Source organism: Dipodomys merriami, unplaced genomic scaffold (genome assembly GCF_024711535.1).
Source record: "Dipodomys merriami isolate MVZ:Mamm:240054 unplaced genomic scaffold, mDipMer1.0.p SCAF_13, whole genome shotgun sequence".
Classification (NCBI taxonomy): domain Eukaryota; kingdom Metazoa; phylum Chordata; class Mammalia; order Rodentia; family Heteromyidae; genus Dipodomys; species Dipodomys merriami.
The window spans coordinates 17,858,362-17,883,942 of NW_027202604.1; the positions used below are offsets into that span (position 1 = coordinate 17,858,362).

The following is a 25,581-nucleotide window of genomic DNA, read 5'->3' on the forward strand; positions in this document are numbered from 1 at the left end:
ATCTTTAAAATTTTTTCTTATTGTTATTGCAAAGGTGATGCACAGAGGGGTTACAGCTACATAACTCAGGTAAAGAGTACATTTCTTTTGGGGCAATGTCAGCCATTCTCTCCCACTCTCCCCATTTTCCCTTCCCATCCATACCCACAAGTTGTATAGTTCATTTTCCACATAGTGTCTAGTGGGTATCACTGCTGCCTTTGTCCACCATTTGTCACTCCATTTCTGTATCCTCCCTTACCCTCTTAAAGACATATAAACAAACAAGACAAAAAGAAAACACAAACAGCTGCTTCCATTTCCTGGTATTTGTGAATCTTCATGTGGTTTCTGATGACTATATTCATGCTTGTTTCTGTCCCTATCGGGAGGTTCTGTAACCACAGTGAGAGGGTTAATACCTATCTGGTTGAAGCCAAATAAAATAGCTGAAGTCTCCCTCCCCCTATCCACATGCCCCAGTCTTTCTTTTGGAGTCAGCCATCTCTTCTATGTCATGTAAGCACTTCAGGTCACTGCAAATATTTGAATCAATTATCCATTACAATCTCTTCAGCACTCTTGCTTTATTTTTTTTTTAGTTTCCATCTTATTTATTTTATTGTTTTATTATTTTATTTTAACAATTGCAGGAAGCAAGGTCTTTTCTGCTAGTCAAGACAGCAGTTCTTGGTATTGGCATAGGTGCCGCTAGGTACATTATAGCTGGATTTTGCCAATGCTGAGTACAGTAGGGTGAATGAAGCATTTGCCGTCTATCCCCTACTTTATGGATAGCCACAGGAATAATTAATCCATAAGTGTATTTCTTTCAAATGAAAATCCAACTGTAGTTAATAATGTGTGTGTGTTTTTAAACACCACAGCAGTTTATAATCACAAATTGTCCTAGAAATGGACTTTTCAAAACTTTGTCACTTATAGTGTATGGTTTGTAATTTTATCAGTCTTTGTTACTAACCTCCCTTTACTTATGAGAAGGTTTCCTGAAGGGCTAGAGTTGTGACTCACAATCATGAGTCTCTGAGTTCAAACCCCAGTATTGCTGGGGAAAAACAAAAGGAAATTTCTGAAAATACGCATTTCTTCTTTTCTGGGTGTGAATTTAAGCATTTGAAAGGCTTTGAAATATTTCCAAAGAATTTTATGTGTGTTTTCAACTTCTGATAGCTTTATGAAATTTATTTTAGAAGAGTCAAATAATTTAAAAAGTTAACAAATTACGTTTCACTGGAAAGTAGTAAATTATTTCTCTTGTGCTCCCTTGCTCCTTCCTTCCCATCCTCCCTCCCTCCCTCTCCTTTCTCCCTCCTTCCCTCCCTCCCTTCCTCCCTTCTTTCCTTCTTGCCTGCCTGCCTGCCTTCCTTCCTTCCTTCCTTCCTTCCTTCCTTCCTTCCTTCCTTCCTTCCTTCCTTCCTTCCTTCCTTCCTTCCTTCCTCCCTCCCTCCCTCCCTTCTTTCCTCCCTTCTTTCCTTCCTGCCTGCCTGCCTGCCTGCTTTCCTTCCTTCCTTCCTTCCTTCTTTCCTTCCTTCCTTCCTTCCTTCCTTCCTTCCTTCCTTCCTTCCTTCCTTCCTTCCTTCCTTCCTCCCTCCCTCCCTCCCTCCCTTCTTTCCTCCCTTCTTTCCTTCTTGCCTGCCTGCCTGCCTGCCTGCCTGCCTGCCTGCCTTCCTTTCTTTCTTCCTTCCTTCCTTCCTTCCTTCCTTCCTTCCTTCCTTCCTTCCTTCCTTCCTTCCTTCCTTCTTGCCTGCCTGCCTGCCTGCCTGCCTGCCTGCCTATCTATGATGAGGATTGAACTCAGGTCCTGGGCACTGTCCCTGAGCTTTTTCACTTAAGGCTAGTGCTCTACTACTTTGAGCCACAGCACCTCTCTTTTTCTTTCTGTCTCTCACACATAACCCCACATATGTCCAGATGGAATCACATAATATTAGATACTTTAAGAATGTAGTATACTATACCTTCTGGCTTTTTTGGAGGGGAATGCACTGGTACTAGGGATTGCTGGCATTTGCTAGGCCATATTTCCATCCCAACCCCTATTGGCATTGGTGATTTTTTTTTTAACAGCCAGCCAGCTTGAGCTGCAATCCTCCTATTTGTGTTTCTTTAGGTCCCTGGGGATGGTAGGAGCACAGCACTGAGCTCATTAAAAATGCTTCCCTCCTAACTGAGATAACAGGTAAATACCTCTATGTTTAGCCATTGATGGAGACTCTATTAAGATGGAGTCTCTGAACAGTTAGCCCAGGCTAGCCTTCCCTCCCACCCCACATTGCCCACCAGGTTCTGCTATCTTTCACAGCAGCTGGGACTATAGTTGTGAGCTACCAAGCCTGGCCAGGCTTTTATTTATTTATTTAGCTAGTTAGTTAGTTTTAAATGTAGCATCTTTCTTTCTTGCTTGGTTGCTGCTTCTCACCTTCCCTTTATCACCAGTTTCAGAAACCTTTTCCATACAGAGGCTTCACAGTTACCTGCTCTATGTCCTCTCTTCTCGGTGGTTGGACAGTTCTGTGGTCACATCCAAACATGGTTTTTAGATTATTGGTAAAGATTACTGGTAAAAATGTGATTCTTTCACTATATTTCATGTTTTGTATCATTTTAGGATTTATTTGACAGTAGTATTTGTTGATAAACCTCTACATTTATTTATAGGCTTAGCTCTCATTCTTTTTAATGAAGATAAAATAATCCTTAGTATGACTGGATTGTAGTTTATTTAATCTGTTATTGAAGGGGACTACTTTTTATCTGAAGCAGTGCATTACAAATATATTCTTTTTTATATATTTTCTATTGTAAAAATACTGTACAGAGGGGTTACAGTTACATGAGTAAGGTAATAAGTACATTTCCTATTGAGCATTGTTACCTCCTCCTTTGTTTTTCCTCTACCCAGCCCTTCCCTCCCCACCTCCCCAATTCCTCCCTCTCCACCCCAAGTAGAAAAGTTCATTTTCAACATAGTGTCTTGTACATCTCACAAATATATTCTTGAGGTACATTTTTGTGTACTGTGCTTTGGTTAGGGTACCAAATTGCTTAGTCAAAGTATGCGATGCACTTTAGTTTTAGCAAATTTTGCTAAATTAGTTCCAAAATGGATGTCAATTTTTATTTTCATCAGAAAGGTAGAAATTGATCTATTTTTGTCATCCCCCAAAGCCATAGATATTATTACTATTTAAATTTTGCCTTTGCTATAAGTAGAAATGATGTTTTCTTTACATGGTGGATTATCATTTTTATATGCTTGTAGTGATTTGCATCCTTATTAGCTGTCTTTCTAGATTCTTTGCTAGTTCTTCTTAGGCCGGTGCCCTATTACTTGAGCAATGAATCCAGTCCCTTTTTCTCTAGTTATTCTTGAGATAGTCTAGGCCTGAACCATAGTCCTTCTATTTAGAATTCCTACTGCAGCCAGGATTATAGGCAAGTGCCACCACACTCAGTTTTTGAGTTTCTTTTTTTTCCTGTCAAGAAGGGATTTGGAGAATATTTTTTATTTTGCAGAGGGTAGTTTGGAACTTTTCAAGCAGAATTTGGCCAACAAATCATTATTTTTATTGAGAAGCAAGTTTATAATAAGGTTAATTATTTGTACCAGTTTTTCTATATCTCTACTTATTTTTGTCTACTAGATCTATTCAGCTCTTAATTTTTTCCATATTTTTGCTTAGTGAGCTTTTCTCATTATAATATTTTTGTTTATAATGGATGCCATAGTTTTCTGACAATTATATGTTGATAACTGTTAGAGCTTCATTAATTGTACTGTTAAAATTACATAATATCCTCTGTCTTAGATCTAATCTATGAATGTTAATATTGCTGTTGCTGCTTTTCTTTTGTTTGTTTTCACTGGCAAGATAACAAAGCAATTTTCAACTGTGCTTCATTGTAGTTGGGTAAGTGTATTTGGGTTTTGTTTTATACCCTAATATGACAGTCTCTCTTTTTTCATGTAATAACAAAGTTCTGTCATAGTTAATATTATGACTATATAGTTGATTTCATTCCCTTCATGAACTTATTTATTCATTTATTCAACAGGCATATTTTATGTGCCAAATATATTGGAGATTCAGCAATGAACAAAGCAGATGGAATCCCAAATTCACGACATTTATAGTGCAGTTGGGGGGATAATGATACTAAATATAATAAACCAGTAAAATGTTGAGTATATTAAAAGGTGATAAAATTTATGCAGAAAAATAAAACAGGGCCACATTATAGGTAATGTTAGAGAAGTGCTATGGAATTAACTGAATGTGTTGCCTATGAAATTTGATCTTGAATAGCTGGTGTTGGTTAATAGCATTTTTTAAAAGATGTTTAGATCTTTGGAGCTCTGCTCTCATGCATAAATGAATGCTACTGTGGTGGGTATGGAGTCCTTATAAAAGGATGAAGTCAGCCTCCTTGGATTTCTCTGGTTACCATTCTGTTGTATGATGCTATTTGTCCACCATGTTGAGATACATCAAGATGGCTCATGCCAGATGCTGGTACATTAACATGAGACTTTTCAGTCTCTAGGACTGTGAGGAAATATTTTAGGTTCTTTATACACTACTGAGTTCATAGTTTGGCTGCACAAAACACTACAGTCAGAGGGTTCCAATTTTTTAATTTTTTATTTTGTTGAAAGGTGATGGGCAGAGTGGTTACAATGACATAAGTAAGGTAATGAGTAGATTTCTTGTCAAATATTATTACCTACACTCTAGTTTTTCTCCCACTGTCCCTCCCCACATACCGCCAAAGTTGTAAAGTTCATTTCCAACCTAGTGTTTTGTGAGTATCACTGTTGCATTCCCCTTCCCTTCCCCAAATCAGATGAATGTATATATAAGACACAGGGTACCAAAATAAAAACAGTGACTACCAGGGATATACCAAAGTGGGGCAGGGAGAGAAAGAACTTGATACAGTACACTAAAAATAACAATGTCAACATCAACAACAAAACCTTTGTTTCCATATCTTGGAGTTCATTTCAAGTAGCATCATTTTAGATGGTCATTTGTATGTAGCTATTGAGCTATTGTGATCCTCTGTTAGGACTATCCTAGACATATACTAATTAGTACAAATGAGGGAAACCATGGAGCCTATGTTTCTTTGAGTCTGGCTTAGTTCACTTAATTTGATTTTTGTTTGTTTGTTTGTTTGCTTTTGTTGGTTGTGAGGCTTGAACTCTGGGCCAGGGCATTGTCCCTGAGCTCTTCAGGTCAAGGCTAGCAGTCTACCACTTGAGCCATAGTACCACTTCCGGTTTTCTGGTTGTTTATTGGAGATAAGAGTCTCATGGACTTTCCTGCCTGGACTGGCTTTGGACCAGGATCCTCAGATCTCAGCTAGGATTACAGGTGTGAGTCACCAGTGCCCAGCTTAAAATAAATTTTTCCAAATTTTTCCATTTCCTTATGAGTGAGGTGATGTCATTCTTTCTGAAGGAAGCATAGAATTCCATTGTGCATATATGCCATATTTTCTTGATCTACTGGGGGAATCTAGGTTGGTTCCATATCTTAACTATGGTCAATAATGCTACAATAAATGTAGTTGTACTGGTAGCTTCATTTATTTATTTATTTATTTATTTATTTATTTGGTCGGTTGTGGGGCTTGAACTCTGGGCTTGGACTCTGCCCTGAGCTCTTCAGCTCAAGGCAAGTGCTCTACCGCTTGAGCCACAGCACCATTTCTGGTTTTCTAGTGGTTTATTGGAGATAAGAGTCGCACAGACTTTCTTGCCCAGGCTGGCTTTGAACTGCAATCCTCAGATGTCAGCCTCCTGAGTAGCTAGGGTTACAGGCCTGAGCCACCGGCACCCTGCTTGCTGGTAGCTTTAGTGTGGCCTTGTTTGCTATCATTTGGATCATTTTATGTATGGTAAATGGAATGGATCCCACTGAGAAAATGACTGGAGAAAAGAATGGAGGAAGATTGAGGGAGCCAAGTAGATAGTTGGGAGATAATTGGAGAATGATACATACCTATGTCTTCAGGCAATGTGTCTGGCAGGTTCAATGTTATTTATAGGGCTGATGGGGTCAGTTTAGTAGAACAGGAAGTAAAAGAATGACAATGAGGTCTTTGAGAAACTAGACAATCATTTAAAAGACTTACTTGAAGCTAATTGGAAAGGCACTGTGATTTCTGTTGTTTTGTCATTTAAAACCAGCTGTCCAGGCTGGTCTCAAACTTGTGATTCTCTTACCTGCTGGGTTGGTGGTGAAATTAGATATGTTACTAGGTCTGCCAAACAATGGTTCATAATTTGTGGAGGGGAAGGGTAAAAACAAATCATTTAAATAAGGATGTAGGTGGACCCATTGCAACAATGAGATGTACAAGTCGTTATGTTGAAAACCGAACTACACAACTTTGGTGGCCACAGGTAGTGGGGGAAAGGGATAGGAAGGGGGGAGGAAGCATCAATGCTTGATAAGAAATGTACTCACTATCTTGCCCATGTAATTGTAACCGCTCTGTACGGTATTTTCACAATAAAAAATAAAAATAAAAAGAATAAATTTTTTTGAAAAAGTTTTACCACATTTATTGAGGTATATATCTGTACACAATGAGATTAATCTTTTTGAGTTTTCACACACACATGGAATCTTAAAATACCCTTGAGAGTCTGGCTTCATTTTGCTTAACATGAGGTTACTAAGACCAACAATAATGTTTGTCTATCAATTTGTTCCCAGTAGCTGGGATTACAGATATATACCTATATTTCAGACTTAATAGTTGAAATGTGGTCCTGCTAACTTTTGCTCAGTCTGCCTTTGGCTGCAATGTTTCTACCTTCCAACCTTCCACCCTCCACCCCTGAAGAGCTGGGACTAGACACATAATCCATTGTGCCTAGCTCAGAACGAAAAGAATTCATTTGATTTTTAGACATCTTTGTACAGACTGGATATAAATCCTTTGTTTTTGGTATACACTGTATTTGCACATGCACACATATATGCACTCACATACTTATATGTTAATGTGCAATTAATTACAGCCAAATGTCAAAAAAATATGTGATGGTGTATTTCTTTTTTTTTTTTTTTAAAGATCATGTATGTTGGAAGCTAGTCTTTCAGAAAATTAGTTATGGATTAGGCCAAAGACAGCACTGTAATACTTGGTTCCAGGCAGAAAGTTATTGTGCAGCACGAATTGATGTCTCAATATTTGGTACCTCACTGCGCAGAAGTATTATAACAAATTCTTTAATTTCAAATGATATCATTAACTCTCCACTGGATCCAAACAAAATGGTTTGGTTTTGCTTGGCATGTTCTTTCCATCCCCTTTGGCTTGCTGCACACACAGCAGAGTGAGCACATTATATCTAGGGATGCTGGCTGTTATATCACATTTTAGGCCCTTACTTCACAATCCCCCTCTCCGTGTTGTATCCCAATTGATCTAGAATTACCCTGATTAGCTAGCTAGTGTGACCTTCTGAAATCTCACGAGGCTAAAGTTGTATGGCAGAGCTTTGAAAAAGATGCTTTTCTTTTGTTTTTTTGAAAAAAAAAATCTCTTCCTGAGCTAGGGAGGGAGGGGAAAAAAAATCTCTTTTCCCAACAGTTACTTAATTCCTTCCTAATACCTTCTTTACCTGGAGGGAAAGCACCAGTGCACCTCTTTGTACTCAGCTCAGCTTGCCAGCTGAGCCCTTCTAGTGTATTCTTTCTCCTCCCACCCCATCCTGTGCTTGTTTGGCACACAAAGCCCAGCGACCAACCTTTCCATTTCCTTAGAATCAGGAAATACAATCCCAGCCAGCCAGAGTATTGTTGAAAAATTAAATTTACTAAATAAAAGTGTAGGAGAGTTTTAAATAGAAATCAGTACACACTACTAGGAGTTGCTTTTTTAACTGTACACCTTCTAAGAAATTATATTTTTCACTCCCCACAAATTACCTCACAGGAAAAAAAAATGACAAGAGTAATCTATTTTTTTCACAGCTGGTTGGTTGGCCAGAGTTTCTCATCAAGGAGTCCATGCTGTTTGCTCCCCAGATGGACAGCCTGGATGAGCTACAAATCCACAGAGCCTGGGACACAAGGTAGAAATTATACTGCCAGGACTTTTAATCTTGCACAGCTCTGCACACTCAAAATTGCAAGTGGCCCATTTCCAAATGAGCATCTATTGGGACAATATCCTATATCTTGTCAGAATGAGTCCCATTAAATCCTCAGCTGGAATTAAACCAAAAACTTGTAATAATTACGGGAAACTTATTAAAAAGTTGAAGCCCTAGACTGCGACAGTGAAAACACTCAGGCAACATTAACAGTAATTGAAATCTCTGTGAGTTTTTCTTTTCCAATCAGTGCCAGTTGATGGCCAAGCAAAGAAGGCCTAAATGAGAAGGTGTGAAACCAACACACCCAACTTCTCAAGAGTGAATTGTCTTTTGTTTCATTACAACGGTGGTGTCTATAGTGTGAGAGAAATGTGAATTGCTCATTTCTTATCAGGGCCACTTGCCAGATCAATGCAGGGGCTCCAGGACCATACTCTTGTCAACTTGAGGATGCATGAGGACTCAGCTCTTTCCCCTGCCCCCTCTCCTGCAGTGTGGGTGCTCTTTTACCCCTCTCCTCTGTCTTTCTACCTTCTACATTTACAGTTGCAGGGCTAGGATTTGAACTTAAGGTCCTTTGTTTATTAGGAAGGCATTCAACCATTTGAGCCACACTGCTAACCATTTTTGCTTTCTTATTTACTTTTTTTATTATTATATAGTGGGATACAACTAGGTTGCAGTTATATAAGTCAGATAAAGAGTACATTTTTTTTGGACAATATCACACCTTCTGTTGCTCTCTCTGTTTTTCCCTTCCATCTCCATACACAAAGTTGTATAGTTAATTTTCCACATAGTGTCTAGTGAGTACCACTGCTGCATTTATTCACCCTTTGTCCCTCCATTTCTGTGCCTCCTTCCCCTCCCAAAGACAGATAAATGGGCAAATAAGACAGAAAAGAAAACCAAAAAATCAGAAACAAAGAAAAAAACCCTCTAATTTCCATTTCCTGGAATTCATTTCGATAAATATTATTTTATATGATGAAATGCATATAGGTACTGAGCCTTTGTGTTCCTCTCCTAAAATATTCTCTTTTGGTCTCACTGTATGTGAATGCCTCAAGTCCTGTATAATTTACCATGTCCCCATGTATTTTTCTGGGGGGGGGTCCGGTCATGGGGCCTGAACTCTGGGCCTGGGCACTGTCCCTCAGCTCTTCAGCTCAAGGCTAGCACTCTACCACTTGAGCCACAGCACCACTTCTGGCTTTTTTCTTTTTTGCTTATGTGGTGCTGAGGAATCGAACCCAGGGCCTCATGCATGCAAGGCAAGTGCTCTACCACTGAGCCACCTTCCCAGCCCCATCCCCATGTATTTTAAGTCTAGCTTCTGCATATAAGAGAAAACATGTACCTTTATTTCTCTGAGCTTGGCTTACCTCACTTTGTTCTTTCTCCTTGATTTGTTCTAGGTCCATCCATTTCACTGTTTAATGGCTTTCTTACCTGGGTAACCTGGGGAGCAATCCTCTTATTATGCTTCCCATATAGTGAGGATGACATAGGTGTAGGCCACTATGCCTAACTTTTATGTTGGTTGAGATAACACAGGCTGGTCTACAACTGCAATCTGTCCGATCTTAACCTCCTGAGAAGCTAGGATTATAGCATGAGCCACTCAGTCCACCAGGATAAGAGTTTTAAAGAAACAATTCTGAAAAATCCTCTGGCTGATTATTTTACAAATGCATTTAGGGTTTTGTTTCACATAGGTTCCAATCACAAGGATGGCCCTTATCTTTAATTTATCTTCAGGTAGGAAAATTCTTAAAATTAATTTATCCAGTTAGGAGATTTTTTTTCCAGGATGTGTTTTAGTCATTTAAGATTGAGTAAGAATGATGCTTGATCATGTTTGACTTTTAATATCTGCATTCCTTAGTTTTGTTTGGTTTTGACTTTTACAATTCAGGATAATTTGGACTCTTGAATTAAAAAAAGAGTCCTTCAAAATTTGAATACATTAGAGGATAGGTCATTCTGATTGACAAGCCTAATTTAAGAGCTATATCTAATGAATGTAATTATATCTATATTTTTTTGGTAGAAATTCTACCTTATCCATGTGTTCCACATCATTGTCCAAACCACAGTTGGTGTACAAGCTGAATTGTAGATATGGTTTCTGGAAGCAGCATGAATGAATTGGAGTAGACCCAGAATAGAAGGATAAGGATGATGATGAGAGGGTTCCTAAGCAAATCTCATTTGAGGACAAAAAAAAACAAGTCTGGGGGAACAGTTACCTTACTCTGCTTGATGAGCAGAAGTACATATAACTCAAGGGTAGAGAGAAAGGAATGCTAAGGTAAACTTCATTTTAGATTAAGGACGACTGAGAGGCTGATGAAAAGGGAATGTCATTTCTGTGGAAGTGGCCAAGCAAGGGCTGGGAAATCATTTGTTCATTTCCAGTTCAGTTGTCCTGTGTTGTTGTGAGACTGGGTGTGCTTTTTCAAGAGGATGTGACATATTTTGTAATTACCATCCAAATTATACCAAAACTTTACAGGAAAATCACTTTTTCTGGCATACCTTTTAGATTCTACTTTTGCAATCTTCTTGACAATCCTTTTTTTTAAATGGATGTAAATGGAAATTCACAAATTTATATATTTATTTGAAATTTATAAATTGAAATTTATCATGGATTCTAAAGAATCTGAAATGTAATTAATTGCTTTGGGAATGGGAAAATGGATGATGTGATAATTATATTTACCATTGCTTTATTTTTCTACTTTTTAAAATTAAATTAGCATCAATTTTTGTACATTTTTATTAACATCTAGTTGTATAAGGTGGTTTCATTTTGATATCTCCATCTATGCATATCGTATACATTGATCCAACTCACCCCTCTTTCCTTATCACCTTCCTTCCCTCCCCCTTCCTTCCCTCTCTCCCTCCCTCTCTAAACACTTGTTTAAGGATATCTTATTTTGAAGGGTTGAACGCATCTTTAGAATGGATCTAGAATTGTCTACGCAGAATTCATCTTCTCAATATTCTCTAATGTGACAGGGCACTTAGGCTATCACTGCATTTCTCGTTACTTTAAATATGCTCCTGATAGGAGGTGATGCTAAGCTCAACAGAATTGGAATCTTCGCCTTGTTAGGCAATAAGTTATCCTTTGATTATTAAGTGATAGAATAAAATGATACTTCAGGGCCTGTAATGGATTCTTGCTCAGAGAGCAGCAGGAAAAGGCACTAAGTGACAACATGGAATGCGATTAGCTCTATTTTCATTCATCCAGTAACTGTGAAGGACTGCCCTGCCCAGTGAACTAGTGTATCCTGACCTGATTGCCTCCTCCAGAAGAGATTAAACCTAGGAGAATCAGAGGACTGATAATTGAGAACAATTTAATCCTGCCTCACAGGATACATGGGGGCAAAGAAGGCTCTGGAAGCAGAGAAAATGACAGGAGTTTGGATAAGAGACAGCAAGGTATATACCATTACTTGCTTACCAGACTCTGGTTAGCTTATACTAAATAAATCCTCTTTCCTTGGTTGCTGGCCTCCCTGTCAGCAACAAGGACATCTTATTAGGAGGTTTACTTGTACCTTGCAAAGCCAGAAGTATATAATCACATTCGTTAGTTCCTTAGAAAATAAAATAATGAAATAGTGGCACTTAATACTCAATCTTTACTGCTTTCATCATATTTATCTCACAGTCTGCTTGCCCCTTGACTTGATTTCCTTCTAGTCTCTCAGTTGAGACCAGTATGAGGAAGTTTTTCTTTGTTCATCTCAGTGCCTTTGGCCTTGCCTGATAGCCTGGATCTACTTCAGTGAGGTAGGTCTCAGATGTGGGGGATTTTCCTTGGCTCTTTAGTGCTGTAAATATCTCATTGTTCCTTAGACCAGATCTCTCTCTCTCTCTCTCTCTCTCTCTCTCTCTCTCTCTCTCTCTCTTTCTCTCTCTCTCTCTCTTTCTTTTTAGCAGTGTTACTCCCCTCCCTCATTTTCTCCGAGTTTTTTCCCTCCCTCCTCCCTCCTCACCAAGTTGTATAGTTTATTTCCAAATAATGTCTAGTGAGTATCACAGCTGAATTGGTTTGCCCTTTGTCCCACTGTTTCTGTGCTTCCCTTTCTTCTCCTCAAATCAGAAAAACTTACAAGACAAAAGGTACAGAAATCAAAACAGTGACAAAGGGGGGAAAAACAGAAAAAAAAAACAACCCTGCAAATAGTAAAATAAAAACTTCATTGTTAACATTTCTTGGAGTTCATTTTGATAAACATCATTTTGTATGATCATCTGCACATACCTACTGAGCCCTTGTGATCCTCTCCTAAGATTACCCTCCTCTGGTTGCACTGTGTGAATATTTAGAGTCTTGTTTAATGTATCATGTCCAAGTGTATTTTTTTTTGTCCCTTATAGATTTATAGGCACATTCTAATTATTACAAATGAGGTAAAACATGAAACCTACATTTCTTTAGGTCAGCCTTACTTCACTTAATATAATTTTTTCCAAGTCTTTCCATTTCCTTATGAATGGGGCAATGTCATTCTTTTTGAGGGATGAGTAGAATTCTATTGTGTATATATACACCAAATTTTCTTTTTATATATATATTTTATTGTAAAGATACTGTACAAATTGGTTACAGTTACATGAGTAAGGTAATGAGTATACTTCCTATAGAGCATTGTTACCCCCTCTGCTTTTTCCTCCTACCATCCCTTCTCTCCCCTCCTCCCCAACTTCAACCTCTCTCCTCCCCCTGAAGTTGTAAAGTTCATTTTTAACATAGTGTCTTGTACTTTGTCTTGTCATTGTTATAATGGGTCAGCCTGTGTCCTTATTTAAGCATTTTGTTATTTCCCTTCCCCTACCAAATTAGAAAAATGTATATACAAGATGCAGGGCACCAAAATCAAATACAGTTAAAACGGGTTATACCATAGGGGAAGAACATACAGAAGAAACAAAAAAAAAATCAAACAGTACATTAAAAGTACATTAAAAACAACAGCAACCTCTTGTGTCCCTATCTTGGGGTTCATTTTGCTTAGCATCAGGTTATATGGTCATATGTACATAGCTTTTGACCTCTTCTGCTTGTCCTAGACATATACTAGTTATTGCATATAAGGGAAACCATGGGACCTATGTTTCTTTACTTCACTTAATATAATTTTTTCCAAGTCTTTCCATTTTCTAACAAATGGGCAGTGTCATTCTTTCTGATGGAGGCATAGAATTCTATTATGTATGCACACACACACACACACACACACACACACACACACACACACACACATACCATATTTTCTTGATCCATTCATCTACTGAAGGGCATCTGGGTTGGTTCCATATCTTAGCTACGGTGAATAAGGCTGCCATAAACATAATTGTGATGGTAGCTTTAGTATGGCCTCACTTATGATCCTTTGGATCAATGCCTTAAAGTGGGATTTCTGAGTCATAGGGGAGCTTTATGTGTAGTCTTTTTTTATTTTTTTAATTTTTATTTATTTTTTATTGTGAAAATACTGTACAGAGGGGTTACAATTAGATGGGCAAGATAATGAGTACCTTTCTTATCAAGCATTATAGCCTCCTCCTTTGTTTCCCCTTCCCATCCCTTCCCAGCCTCCCCCCCACGCCTCCCCACCCAATCCTCCCTATGTTAGTCTTTTGAGGAATCACCTTACTACTTTCCAAAGTGGTTGAACAAGTTTACACTCCCACCAACAATGCAGTAGGGTTCCCTTTTGGCCATATCCCCTTTAGCATCTATTGTTATTAAGTTTCTTGATTATAGCCATTCTAACTGGGGTGAGATGGAATTTCAATGTTGTTTTGATTTGCATTTCCTTTATGACCAGAGAATTTGAGCATTTCTTCATGTGTCTATTGGCCATTCTTATTTCCTCTTCAGAGAAGTCTCTCTTTAAGTCTTTAACCCACTTATTAATTGGGCGGTTGTTTCTTTGAGGATTTGTTGTTGGAGGAGTTATTTTTTTGAGTTCTAAGTATATTTTGGATATGAGGCCCTTATCTGTTGTATGGCTAGTGAAGATCTTCTCCCAATCCATGGGCTTTCTATTGATCTTGTTAGCTATGTCTTTTACCATGCAGAAGCTCTGCAGTTTCATGTAATCCCATTTATCTAACCTTTCTTTGATTTGTTGTGTTTCTGGGTCTTTATTAAGAAAGTTTTGGCCTGTGCCAAGGAGCTCTAGAGTTTCTCCTATAATATTTCTTCCTGTAATGTTTTCAATGTGTCTGCTTTTACTTTGAGGCCTTTGATTCATTTGGAGTTGATTCTGGTTCAGGGTGATAGATAAGGATCTAGCTTTAGTTTTCTACATGTGTTCAACCAATTTTTCCAGCACCATTTACTGAAGAGGCTGTCTTTCTTGCATTCTTTTTTTTTTTTTTTAGCTTCCTTATTGAAGCTTAGGTGGCTATAGGTCTGTGGGTTCATTTCTGGGTTTTCACTTCTATTCCATTGATCCTCAGGTCTGTTCTTGTGCCACCAAGCAGGTTTGATTACTATGACTTTGTTTTAGAGTTTGAAATTTGGTATTGATATTCCTCTAGCACTAGTCTTTCCACTAAGGATTATTTTTGCTATTTGGGGTCTTTTACACTATATTTTCTTGATCCATTAATACACTGAAGAGCATCTGGGTTCATTCCTTATCATATCTATGGTAAACAATGCTGCAGTAAACATGGTTGTGCTTGTGGCTTCAGTGTGGCCTTGTTAGTGATCATTTGGGTAAATGCCCAGGAGTGGGATTGCTGGTTCATAGGAAAGCTCTATATTTATTCTTTTGAGGAACCTCTGTACTGTTTTCCAGAGTAGTTCAACAAGTTTACATTCCCATCAACAGTGTAGATCCTTTACTCATCCAGAGCATAGAAATGTTGGGCAAAACATTTGAGATCAGTAGAAGGATCAGCACAGATGCAAAGGTGGCCTCATCATCAGCATCTGTCCAGTAATACTCTTTTAGGCTGGCTATTCCATGTTCTCAACCTTCCTTACTTCTCTACTACCCCTGCTTGATAATGAGAAGCCCAGTACTTGTACCTAATCCCATTCCTGATGAAGGGCTGCCCTGACCACAGATGGGAATCTCTAGTCCCTCTTCATTTTTCCACTGTTATCTATGCTTTACTCATCCATGAGCCTGTCAGGTCCTTACAGCTGATGGCTGAATACTTCCTAGATAACCCAGTGGACACATAGACCTTCACATTATTCCATACAAATGGATTCAAGTAGGCATTGGTTTCCTAGTGATGTTGTAACAAATGACCACATATTCAAGGACCAAATGTAAGATAGATCTGTTCTTGTAGAATTCTGGAGGCCACAAGCCCCTAAATTAAGGTGTTGGTATTCTGCCCAAGGTGTTGGAGCCTTCGCTCCCCCTCTTCTAGATCCTTCATGTTGCTTTCCTTCTTTGCTTGTGACCCTTCCTTGGGTTATATTTCCATCTTGCTCTATCCTCTCATTTCTGGTATCCTGTTATGAATACCTTATAGTTGGAAGGTTGATCTTATATCAGCCTACCTGTAGTGTCCAGCATAGTGTCTGTCATTAACTAAATCATACCTGCTGAATGCTTTCTGCTATAGAAGATGTGTTTCACATGTTCCAGGAAATAAGATATGGACATCTTTGGTGTGTCTTTATCTTTTCTTCTCTTTCCTTCGCGTGTGTGTGTGTGTGTGTGTGTGTGTGTGTGTGTGTGTGTGTGTGTGTGTGTGTGTGTGTGTGTGCATGCACGTGCACACACATGTGTGCGTGCGTGTATGTATATGTGTATGCAGGTACTGGGACATGAATTCAAGGCCTTGTCTTCTTGTCTGTTTTTTTCATTCAAGACTGAAACTCTACAACTTGAGCCACACTTCCTTTTCTGATTTATTTATGTATTTATTTATTTATTTATTTATTTATGCTGATTAGTTGGTTATAAGAATCTCATTGTTTGGGTTGGCTCTGAACCTTGATCCTCAGATTTCAGCCTCCTGAGCAGCTAAGATTATAGATATGAGCCACTGATACCTGGCTGGTGTATCTTTTTTCAGACCATTGCAAATAGTATTCAGAAGTACCCTCAACTTTTTAAGTAACAAGAAATACTCATTATTTTTCAATTCAGTGTTCCTCAAACCTGAGCAATGCATAGACCCCTTTTAAAGGAATGAAGTTTTATAGACCTCCCATGTTGACTTACTGTTATTATATTGTTACATATATACATAATGCTTATAAACTCCTCAGGTTTATAGCTCTTATGCAATGATGAAATTGAAATATATTTACAAGTGAAATATAAACAAGCCATAAGGTGAATAAAATCCCAATTAAGCACATTACTGTAGTGTGCTGGATGATGAGTTTTTACTGAAATGCCATTGCTGAGAAATGGTTAAGTGTGGTACTGACCATGGTGGTACTATGTTTTCTGAGTCCAGCAAAAGGCATTGAATATACTCACTCTATATTCACACAGCAGTGTTTAAGTCCTTGACTAGAAAACCATCTTCCAGGCTGGGCGCTGGTAGCTCACACCTATAATCCTAGCTACTCAGGAGGCTAAGATCTGAGGATCAAGGTTCGAAGCCAGCTCAGGCAGGAAAGTCTGTGAGACTCTTAGCTCCAATTAACCACCAGAAAACTGGAAGTGTTGCTGTGGCTCAAGTGGTAGAGTGCTAGCCTTGTGCTGAAGAGCTCAGAGACAGTGCCCAAGTCCAGAGTTCAAACCCCACGACTGACAAAAAAGAAAAACAAAACAAACAAAAGCATTTTAGGTCATTCAACATCTGCTTCAATTTTTCAGGAGAATATTTTTGAGTTGAAAGACCTATTATAATTTCTAATTGATAATTTTATATCAGTGTTATTAATGAATAGTTAATTATATTAAGCTATGTTGTCTGTCACAACTTGACTTTAGAGGCAGAACTCACAAGCAAGGTAGGCAACGTTTTTGCATTGAGAATATTCTTTGTGATAAATCTTTTTTTATTTTTATTTATTTTTTATTGTGAAAATACTGTACAGAGGGGTTACAATTAGATGGGCAAGATAATGAGTACATTTCTTAACAAGCATTGTAGCCTCCTCCTTTGTTTCCCCTTCCCATCCCTTCCCAGCCTCCCCCCCCCCCCTTTGTGATAAATCTTATATAGAAGCTTTTAAAGACATACAAAACTTCTTCAAAGGGAAGTTTAGAAATCTCTTTTAGTAATTAGTGGCCATATAGTTGATAAGAAAAAAGATAATAAAAAGAAAGATTGAGAAACAATGTGATGCTGAACATGATGTTATTCTCCTGTAATCCCTGACTCTTGGGAAGCAGAGACAAAAGGATCTTGGTTGGAGGTTAGCCCAGGCAAAACATTAACATTATTATCACCTGGTTTTTTTTTCACATTTCAAAATCAAATTCACTATGTTTTAGCTATTTCAGGATCCATGTTGACCTATTTAGAAGCTACCAGGGCAAGGTTATTTCATGATATCTATGAACAAAAAGGTTTTAAGAAGATTCTTAGAGGGTTGGGACGTGATTCTCACATCTATAATCTCAACTGCTTAGAAGAGATTAGAAGGATCATGATTTGAATTCAAATCCCAGTGCTGCCAACATAAAAAGGAAGAAAAGAGGATGTGAGCATAGTAGTGGGAAAGATGAGTGATCAAGAGGCTATAAACATGTGGGAAAATTGATTTAGATTATATTAAGGTTGCCTCTTTTATTACATACTCACCCTAGTACATAACATTTAAATGAAAATAGAGATTGCATACTCTGGAGAAAATAGAAAATGGATAGACTCTCTGTCCTTGCTCTGGCTCCTTCCACAGTCTGGCCCTCATGAGGAATTTCCTCTGCTTTCTACCTTGTATGTAAGTAAAGGGTGGAAGAAGGTGGCTTTAGAAGCTTCTCTGGACTGAAGTTCTTACAGAGCTGGAGTCTGTTCTGAAAATGCCTCATAGACTGTCTGATACCTTCTTGAGAAATTCTGGGTTTCAGTGAAGGGTTTCTGGGAAATTCTGGGTGATACACAACTCTACTTTTGCACTGCTGAAATTCATGGGCTTATAATATTCTATTTGTTCTGGAAAGAAGGCAAGTGTAATACTTCTACATTTTCACAAGTAGTCTTTCCTTTTCCTTTGATTATCCATCAAGGCTGTTTGTTGTGGATGTTGTCGCGCTAGGAATACTTTTTTAATACTCTTTGGGAAACATTTGAATTGAAAAGGAAGGAATACTGAAAGAAAAAATCAGTCAAGTATACATAGATTTTTTTCCCTCACAAATTGAAGTTTGGCAGCTATGTATAATTTGAAATACCTATATAATACTCACCAAGTCATAATCTCATCAATCTGTATATTTATAGGATTGCATGAATTTCTGAATGTTTGTAGGATTGGTCAATTTGCCCATGCTTCCTTTTCTATTAGTTTTTGTTTTCTATTAGTTTTTAGTTTTCTATTAGTTTTTGTTTTTTTGTTTTCTTAGTGGTCACAGGGCTTAAACTCAAGGCCGGGGAACTGTCCTTGAGAATTTTTGCTCAAGGCTGGTGCTTCACCACTTTGAACCACAGCACCAACTTCCTGTTTCAGGTGGTTAATTGGAGATCACAGTCTCACTAACTTTCCTGCCTAGGCTGGTGTTGAACCACAATCCTGAGATCTCAACCTCCTGAGTGGTTAGGATTATAGGTGTGTCACCAGCACCCAGCCTCTGTTAAGTTTTTTGGTGCAAGGTTTTGTTGTTGTTGTTGTTGTTGTTTTTTGTTGGTTGTGGGGCTTGAACTCTGGACCTGGGCACTGTCCCTCAGCTCTTCAGCACAAGGCTAGTGCTCTACCAATTGAGCCACTATGCTACTTCCAGTTTTCTGAGTGGTTTATTGGAGATAAGTGACTCATAGAGTTTCCTGCACGGGCTGGCTTGGAACCTCGATCCTCAGACCTCAGCCTCCTGAGTAGCTAGGATTATAGACATGACCACTGGCGCCCAGCTTGGTGCAAGTTTTTTAAGAGAATTTCATTGGAAAAACTTTTTAGAAGTTATTCATCCCAATCACTATGATAGAATTACAATGGGAAGATTTTATGCATAATAGGCATATTATAAATAATTAGAGATTAAAGAATGAGAATGTAAATAAAAGATGAATTTTTAATTTACATTTTCTGAATTGCCTTTATGCCATAATATGCTCTGTTTATTTACTTATCTATTTTCTTGTTTATCAATTTATTTATTGTTATGCTGGTAATGGGACTAGAATTTAGGACCTAGAGCTCTTGTTCAGTTTATAAGATTATTTCTTTGTTGCTTTGTATGTCCCTCCCCCACAGTATAACTCCTGCTTTCACTGTATTTGATGTTGTTATAATTTGTAGAGGGGAAGGGGAAAAACATATCATTTAAATAGGGATACAGGTGGACCCATTGCAACAATGAGACGTACAAGTCGTATGTCGAAAACCAACTTTACAACTCTGGTGGGGCTGGGGGGAGAGGGGTTGGTTGGGGGGAGGATAGGATGGGAAGGGGAAACAAAGGAGGAGGCTACAATGCTTGATAAGAAATGTACTCATTATCTTGCCCATGTAATTGTAACCCCTCTGTATAGTATTTTCACAATAAAAAAGAAAAGACTAGCAGTCTGCCACTTGAGTTACACCTCCACTCTGATTTTTTGCTGCTTAATTGGAGATAATTGTCTCATAGATTTGTCTGCCCTGGAAGTGTTTGATTTTCAGATCTCAGCCTTCTGTGTAGCTAAGATTACAGGCATGAGCCATCTGGACTGACTACCATGTATTTTATTAAGGAAGATTCTACCAAGGAAGGCTTAGAAATGGACAAAATGAGATGAGGATTTGATAAGGAAAGAGGTTGTATCATTGTTTTAAAAAACTTTTTAAAAATACAATAAATAACAATATAGGAACAGGTGCTGGTGGCTTATGGCAGTAATTCTTGCTACTGAAGTGACTGAAACGAAGGATGGTGGTTCAAAGGCAGCCCTGGCTGGTGGAAAAGCCCCATTTCTAAATTAACCAGTAAAAAGCTGGACTGAAGACATGGCCTGGGACTGCCCCCAATAATATAAAAAAAAATCTACTTTTTCTCCAGCAATAACTATTTTTATATTCTTTTTTTCTTTTTGGTTTAAGGTTTTTGATCATTGAACAACAAAGTACAAATAAATTTTTTAAAAAAATTCTCTTTTTTGTGTGTGCCCAGATCCATTACCCTTTTCCCATAACCCAAAATTGTCAAAATTGAAGATTTGATTTGAATCCTCACAGTTTATTCTTTATAGTTTTACAAACATGTAATATTGTTTCTCCTTTTTCTGTTTTTATTTCTGAGCCAGTGTTTAACTTTTTTTTGTTGATATATATATTATATATATGTATATGTATATATATATATATATAAAACAACACACACACATATATATATATATATATATATATATTTGTTGTTGTTGTTGTTGCTTATGGGGTTGAACTCAGGGCCTGGGTGCTGTCCCTAGGCCTCTTTGTGCTCAAAGATAGTGCTTGATCACTTGAGCCACAGCACCACTTCTGATTTCTGAGTGGTTAATTGGAGATAAACATCTCACAGGGACCTTTCTACCCAAGCTGGCTTCAAACTGTAATCCACAGATCTCAGCCTCCTGAGGAGCTAGGATTACAGGCCTATATTGATATACATTAAAGATAATCTTTAGTCTTACTTTAAGTCAAAAAGTCCTAATTTTCAGACAAAAAGATTTTTTTCCTCTGTTTTCTTATGGTGCTGGGGATCAGATTCAGGGGCTTGTGTAGGTTACATAAGTATCCTAGGACTAAGCTACCTTCCCAAGGCTTAAAAAGTCATAATTCTCCAGATTCAGTATTTTCCTAAAACTCTGGAAGGAGGGAGGGTAGACAAGGAGTTAGTTTATGTAAACTCTGCCTAGGCAGGCCCAGTTGCTGTTAACATTTTGATTTTATGTCATATGTGACAGTACCTCAAAGCTTGCCTCTTGCTCAGAAGAGTTGTCTACACTGCTGGTCTTCAGTTCCACTTTTCTCATCTTCTCTTCAAACCTCTCCAGTTGAGATTTCTTCTTCAGTGAGCAATTCTCAGTCCTCCTCAGACTTGCTCTGTTGGGAGCATGTGTCACTGTAGACTCTGCAGTCATTTGTGACTCTTCTCTTCTAAACCCCACATTCTTCAGCAAACCATATCTGCTCCATAGTGAAAATATGCCCTGAATCTGATCTGTCATCCCATGTCCTACTTCTATCATGGCTCCAGACACCACCACTGCTGACCAGAATGATGTCAACAACCTCCCTGTTCTTTTGTTTTGCCAACTGTGGTCTGAATTCTTAAGTCTCCAGGAAAGTTGTATGTTCAAATGCAGTTATAATATTCAATGCATACCCATGAAAGTAGGAAAACTGGGAGTAAAGGTTGGGTTGGGAGCGAGGGAGGGGAACTATGAAAGGGGGTGTTGATCAAGATGCATGTACTTATAAACTGACATGTTGAATGGTAATACCATGGGGGAACAACATACAGAAGAAACAAAAAAATCACATAGTACATTAAAAAGCAACAAAGATAAAACCTCTTGTGTCCCTATCCTGGGGTTCATTTCACTTAGCATCATCATATATGGTCATATGTACATAGCTTTTGACCTTTTCTACTTGTCTAGTAAGATTATCATAGACATATACTAGTTATTGCAAATAAGGGAAACCATGGGACCTACGTTTCTTTGGGTTTGGTTTACTTCACTTAATATAATTTTTTCCAAGTCTTTCCATTTCCTAACAAATGGGCAGTGCCATTCTTTCTGAAAGAGGCATAGAATTCCATTGTGTGTGTGTGTGTGTGTGTGTGTGTGTGTGTGTGTGTGTGTGTGTGTGTGTGTGTGACATTTTCTTGATCTGTTCATCTACTGAGGGTCATCTAGGTTGGTTTGATACCTTAACTATGGTGAATAATGCTGCGATAAACATAGTTGTGATGGTAGCTTTAGTATGGCCTCACATGTGATCCTTTGGATAAATGCCACCAACAATGAAGTAGGGTTCCCTTTTGGCCACATCCCATCCAACATCTGTTGTTAGTAGATTTCTTGATTATAGCAATTCTAACTGGAGTGAGGTGGAATCTCAATGTTGTTTTGATGCACATTTCCTTTATGACTAGAAAAGTTGAGCATTTCTTCATGTGTCTATTGGCCATTCTTAGTTCCTCCTCAGAGAAGTCTCTATTTAAGTCTTTAGCCCACTTATTAATTGGGCAGTTGTTTCTTTGAGGATTTGTTGTTGGAGGAGTTATTTTTTTTGAGTTCTAAGTATATTTTGGATATGAGGCCCTTGTCTGTTGTATGGCTAGTGAAGATCTTCTACCAATCCGTGGGCTTTCTATTGATCTTGCTAACTATGTCCTGAATGAAACTCTGCAGTTTCATTCAATCCCATTTGTCCAACCTTTCTTTGATTTGTTGTGTTTCTGGGTCTTTAATAAGAAAGTTTTGGCCTGTGCCAAGGAGCTCTAGAGTTTCTCCGTTTCTCCTATTCCTTCCTGTGATATTTTCAGAGTGTCTGCTTTTACTTTGAGGCTTTTGATTCATTTGGAGTTGATTCTGGTTCAGGGTGATAGATAAGGATCTAGCTTTAGTTTTCTACATGTGTTTAACCAATTTTTCCAGCACCATTTACTGAAGAGGCTGTCTTTCTTGCATTCTTTTTTTTTTTTTAGCTTCCTTATTGAAGCTTAGGTGGCTATAGGTCTGTGGGTTCATTTCTGGGTCTTCAGTTCTATTCCATTGATCCTTAGGTCTGTTCTTGTGCCAGTAACCAAGCTGTTTTGATTACTTTGACTTTGTTTTAGAGTTTGAAATTTGGTATTGATATTCCTCCAGCACTGATCTTTCTGCTAAGGATTGTTTTTGCTATTTGGGTCTTTTATTGTTCCATATGAAATTTTGAATTAGACCTTAATCTTAAACCAGATCACTCCACATATGTCTAATGGCTACTACATCACTCTGAAAACTCTAAATGATTATATAATAGTTTCTGTCTTTTCACTTTATCATTTCTGTCTTTTTTTCTTGTTTCTCTGTTGTAGTCTGTCCTTTTTGCTGCTTCTTGAATATACCAAACCCTGTTCTGCCCATCAAAACTTTAGCCATGTGCTGTTCCCTCTGCCCAGCATACCTCCTCCAGGTTATCAGTCTGGCACACTGGACCCCTCATTTCCACCAGCCCTGTTATCAGCGAGAATTTAAGTCTATGCAGGGGAGTTCCTGCCAGCACTTTCCTACTTTATTTTCCTGTATTTTTCTCCCAAGTCTTCTCCATTTTTCTCCATAGCATACATCACCATGTAGCATATTTTATATTTACATGTTCATTTGTTTACTTTCTATAGCTGTCCCTAGAACTGAAATTCCATAAAGCAAGGAACTTGTTTTGCTACTGTTCTTTTCCCCAATGCCTAAGAATTATGGAAGTCACCCAGGAAATATTTGTGGTTATGAATAAATGACTTCAGTATTCTTCATGTGGTATATCTAATTCACTTCTTATGAAAGGGCATGGTACAAAACATAACTTACTTTTAGAAACCTAATAATGTGTTGGCATTTTCCCATATCAAAATCATTCTTCTGTAATATTTTTCATAATGGTTCCTGGGTATTCTGTTTTATAGATGCATGAGAAATTTATCTAAATCTCTATTAATGTACATTGTGAGGGGAATAAAAAATTACAAATAAAATGCAATAAACTCAAGAAAAAAAATCCATTTCTCATGCTCCCCCCACTTCAGTTCCATGGAGTAACCCTGCTTTGGAACATGTGAACTGGTGGCTGCGTCCATGGCTCCCCTTCTTCCTCACCTTATGCACATAGAGCTGTCCAATTGCAGTTGTTGACTCAGAAGCAGGAAACAAACCTCTGATTTCATCTGGTTTGTTTTTCTTCCCAAACCATCCTCTGTTTGTTGAATCTTGCATTTCAAGCCCTCTCCTAATAGTGCTGGCGTCTGGCCTGAATCTATGAGGCTTTTGCTCCTTAAAGAAAAGTAGCATTTTGTTTGGCTGATTTTGTGAGAACTCTTGTCTGTGACTTAATCTTAAGCACCTCTCAAGTCCATTGATCAGAGGCAAATTAGATAAAGCATCTGCTTTTATTTACTACCCTACCTAGTGATCAGCTAGTGAGGGACTCAGAAGAACTAAATGCCTCTAGTTCCTGGTGTAACATGTAGGGGCCACCCCAGTTGCCAGTACATGAGCTTGTTGCTGGGTCCTAAGAGGAGTCGATCTCCTCTGTAGTACAATAAGCTTCTTCATAGCATGAACTTGAGCAGAAATCAGAGAATCCTCTACTTTAGGGACTATTCTCTACACTTTCTAGAGAAATGGGCCTTTGAATTTGTTTGCTACTAAAAGTTTAAAGAGATACTATTTTTATTAATTCAAATCAGATAGCTAGAGATTTTCTTAATTAAAGTCTCAATATTAAAGAAAATCATACTATATAGACTCCTAGTAATAACTTATGTTTATCTATAATATATATGTATATGTATATATATAAGCATTTGTTATGATAGATACAATGATGATATTCTTTCTTTCTTTCTTTCTTTCTTTCTTTCTTTCTCTCTCTCTCTTTCTTTCTTTCTTTCTTTTTTTTTTTTTTTTGGAATGTACTATATTATGTAACCCAGGCTGGCCCTGAATTCCTGAGTCCAAGCCACCTTTCTGCCTCAGTCACCCAAGAAGCTGGGTCTCAGGTAAGCACCTGATTCAATACTTCCTATTTTAAATGTTTTGAACTTATAAAAATCTTCTTGGAAGTAGTGCTGTGGCTCAAGCAATAGAGTGCTAGCCTTGAGCTGAAGAGCTGAGGAACAGTGCCCAGGCCCAGAGTTCAAATCCCACAACCAACAAAAAAATAATCTTATTGACCTTTGCATCTTAAATGTATTTATTGGAGAGGGAGCTGATTCTTAGAGAGGTCTCTGTTTGCACTTATTGCGTAGTGAAGGCAAAACTCAAATCTGTATCATGAATTCAAATTCTTTTTTTTTTTAATTGTATTTTATTTTATTTGAGAACATACTGTACAGAGGGGCAACAATTACATGGGCAGGATAATGCATACATTTCTTACCAAGCATTGCAGCCTCCTCCTTTGTTTACCCTTCACTTCCCTTCCCCGCCTCCCCCCTCCCCCCACCCAATTTTACCCCCCTCCCCCCACCCAATTATACCCCCCTCCCCCCCCACACCGAAATTGTAAAGCTGGTTTTGACATGACATTTTGTACTTCTTATTGTTGCAACAGGTCCACCTGAATCCTTAAACGACTTGTTTGTCCCCATCTCCTCCACATGTTATACTAACAT

General features: G+C 38.1%; 1 long non-coding RNA gene across 1 annotated transcript in view; it reads left to right on the forward strand.

Moving 5' to 3' along the window:
• LOC138824716 (uncharacterized) overlaps positions 1 to 8,089 on the forward strand; it is a 133,038-nt gene extending 124,949 nt beyond the window's left edge. The window contains exon 3 of the long non-coding RNA XR_011371156.1: positions 7,995 to 8,089. This is a non-coding gene — a long non-coding RNA (uncharacterized lncRNA). The remainder of the gene's footprint in view (positions 1 to 7,994) is intronic.
• Positions 8,090 to 25,581: the final 17,492 nt, after the last annotated feature.